Consider the following 3465-nt stretch of genomic DNA (forward strand, 5'->3'; position numbering starts at 1 on the left):
GTTTATTTACAGAGTTTTATCAGGGATTGCCTATATAAGGATAATAAATTAAGAGATGGTTTATGTTCTGTGAGTGAGGGTTTTATCTGTAATATAATCGCCTTCTTCAATTCAATGCTTAGCTAACAACCAGATTGTTTGGTGCTGCTGTATTGTGTGTGTTTTCTAACTTGTATGTATTTGTCTTGAGTTCAAAAGAATGTTTGGGAAAAGTATTTGATAGTATCTACATAATTTTGTGCGGGTAATATATACATTTGATTACGTGGATGTTGTTGTTGTTTGTGAAAAAAAAATCTCATCTTCTGTTTTTAGAGAAAAATAGACTCGTTCAACTATTTGGTGAGCTCAAGAAAATCTATCTGAATTCTTTCATACAGTAACATCGTCTACTTGAAGATTGAGCGATTCTGAATTTTATTGCCAGAATTTCAGTGCACGAAGACCGTGGAACTCACCACCAACTATCGTGATACTCAATGGACAAAGATCGAGTGATTCTTGTCTTGTGATGAACCAGGAGTCCCAGAAAAAAACTGCATGCATTCGGTCGCTCGAAACAGTGCAACTACTAAGTTTGTCAAACTGCATGCGATGAGGGGTCCTGTACTAGTTATCAAAACATTGAACAATTTGTAGTGTTATTATTGGGCCTAGCCCACTTACTGTTTACCATAATCCTTCGGAAATCTCATAGGTCCATATGGCCCATTCATGCATGACAAGTGGGGTAAGGAAGTTTAGTCTTAACCCCATTAATGGAAAATTGCTCATATATTCTACACATAGTAGAAAAGATCTCCATGATAATTTCATGAACACAAGTGATCTTCACCATTCCATTTTGTTTTGATACTTGTTAGACTCGTGAAAACGAATATATCAATGATCTTCACAATTTTTGTGGTCCTTGGACTCTATTCATTTTGTATTTCTTGATGAAAGTCTTCTTTTTCGTCATAAACAATTCATGCATCACTATTTATTTTCTAATAGAGTACAATATGGTAAGCGTGATAAAGTTTCTCTGCAAAAGGTACAAACATTATTTTGCATTGATTGATAAGATAATTGTGCTGATAAGTAAACCAACAAGCTTACAAAAATATAACATTACACCACAAATAGATACCACACTTCTTCCTTATTGCCACAACATAGAAACATGGAAGACATACAGGGTGTGACGCAACACCCAGGGACGTACTAGGTTGAAACGGGTGAACGCACGTAAACCCCGAGCGCCTCCACGTATTTACCAGCGCACACAAAGAAACCCACGATGTTCTTATTGTCCTGCACAGGAACACTGAAAGTGGTGCTCTGTGTTTCTCCGAAGGGACCGTACGTGCGGACATTTGTGGTAATGGTGAGGGATGCTATAGCATTATATTCGACATTATCTTCTGCGAAGACACCAACTGTCCCAGAGACTTCCTTAACGATCTCTGAAGCGGCAAGCTCGATCTGTATGCAAGAGAAGAGATCATCAAGTTAATAGAATTGCATGTAGGAATCACATTACAAGTGCTTACATATGAAAAAAATATCAGTTAAACGGATGAACCCACCGTGTCTTTGTTATCCCCACGTGGGCCACCCCACGGGCCAACGTTATATGGTTCACCAGCTTTGTCAATGAAGGAAAATGCAAGTGAATCAATGACAACACCGTGGCGGATGGTGCTGCGCTCTAGACGTTGCGGTGTCGTGGGGATGTCGAGTAAGTCCGCACTTATTTTACCCCAAGGGCCGATCTTGGCGATGGCGCTCCCGTCACCTAGAGAAAGCTGGTCGGACTCGGGTGTTGTTAAAACAAGCTAGAGAATGAACATACTAGAGTAGCTAGGTAGGCGCGGCCTAGCAACACACCAGAGGTCTTAAGAAGGAGAGGCACATAGCACGAACATGAAGCTCGATCCTAGCGTTTCTCTCGGATTGTTGGGTCTTCTTGAAGGCGATGACACCTTGTGCATATTACAACCTCTCCGGTCCCACCAACGATTGCCCATTCACCGTTGTGGGCAGTGCCTTGAAAGTCCCCCATCACCTTGAAACTAGAACCTGTAAACCTATTCCAAGTATATAGACATAGTTGACGCGATTTCAAGATGAAGTATTTTCTTTACGGTGTTTGAATTGCATAAACCCTATTATGGCTCCAGTGCAAACTTAATCAATGCGGTAAAATTTCAAAGAGAGATAGTTAAGCAAGACAAAAATAATAATTCACCTCTGATCGACGAAGACCATGTTGAAACATATGAACCAGTTCTCTTTGGCCATGCTAGCCCCAAGGTGCAAACCTTGAGCGTGCGCGACAAGGTTTGCATTGTGGCCAGGACCATCGTACACGGTCCAGTCATTAGCAGCGAGGATTCCGAAACACTTGGGGCGCTTTGACTCAACTATGACTGCCTGGTTAGCATCTGGGGTTTTCTGGACGTTCTGGTAGGCGTACAAGTGGAGAAGAAGCTCCTTGTGCTGGATCATCTCATGGCCAGCTGGAGCGGATTGGAAGTAGGAAGGGTTTGCCCCCTTGGCAGCAGGCGTCGTGGTGGTGGTCTCCAAGGTGAAAGACTGAGGCGACATTGTGGCTTATTAGCTAGGATTATGTGTGTGTTGTGTGCGTGTGTAGTAGTTGTAACTTGGTACCATGGATGGATGGGAAAGAGCCTATTTATAGATGTTCAACACAAGTGGTTGATACGTGCTTCTCAAATTTAATCACCGACTAAGCATGTGCACTCATGAATCACGCTCGTACGTTTCTAATACTTTTTCTATTTTATATTAGTTGTCGCTTAAATAGATGTATCTAGCACTGAAATACGTCTAGATGCATCCGTTTCAGTGAAAACTAATATGAAACAGAGGGAGCAGTACATTATGACTGGAAATGACACTGGTGCACGTACATTACTATATTGTATTGATGACGCCATCAGGCATGACATCACTAAGTGGTCGATGCATGCATATTTATATGCACTCTGAGAGCTTTAATTATTAATCAATGTGCCAACGACCCAAACAGTGTGAACAATATACACGAGATAAAGCTCAGATCCGATTGCTCATCGAGCAACTAATAATTAAGTCCATAAATATCACCCGCTCACCTCCGCATCAAAGACCATAACTAATACTCGTCGACCTTCAGGGTTCCTTTGATTCAATGGAATTCCATAGGTTTTTCTTTTTGAGCAGTTGATTCCTAAGAACTTTGATCTTTTATTTAGAGGATGGAAATTTTTGGGATTTATTTTCATTTTGAAAGAAAATTTTCATCCACTCAAAGATTTTAGTAGAATTCCCGTGTTTTCATGTGCTATCAAACACTCTTCCATCTAAATTCCGGTTTTTCTTTCTTTCTTTCTACAAAATACAAGAGGACATGGCACTCTATTTTTGTGTCTTGAGAATCATGCGAATCAAAAAACCTTCAAATTGTTCAGTAATATC

General features: G+C 40.7%; 1 pseudogene; it reads right to left on the reverse strand.

The window, feature by feature from the left end:
• Positions 1–1041: 1041 nt before the first annotated feature.
• Positions 1042–2638, reverse strand: LOC123176814 (uncharacterized; annotated as a pseudogene).
• Between the last annotated feature and the right edge of the window lie 827 nt (positions 2639–3465).

The sequence above is a fragment of the Triticum aestivum genome, unplaced genomic scaffold, assembly GCF_018294505.1.
Source record: "Triticum aestivum cultivar Chinese Spring unplaced genomic scaffold, IWGSC CS RefSeq v2.1 scaffold196925, whole genome shotgun sequence".
NCBI classification, from domain to species: Eukaryota; Viridiplantae; Streptophyta; class Magnoliopsida; order Poales; family Poaceae; genus Triticum; species Triticum aestivum.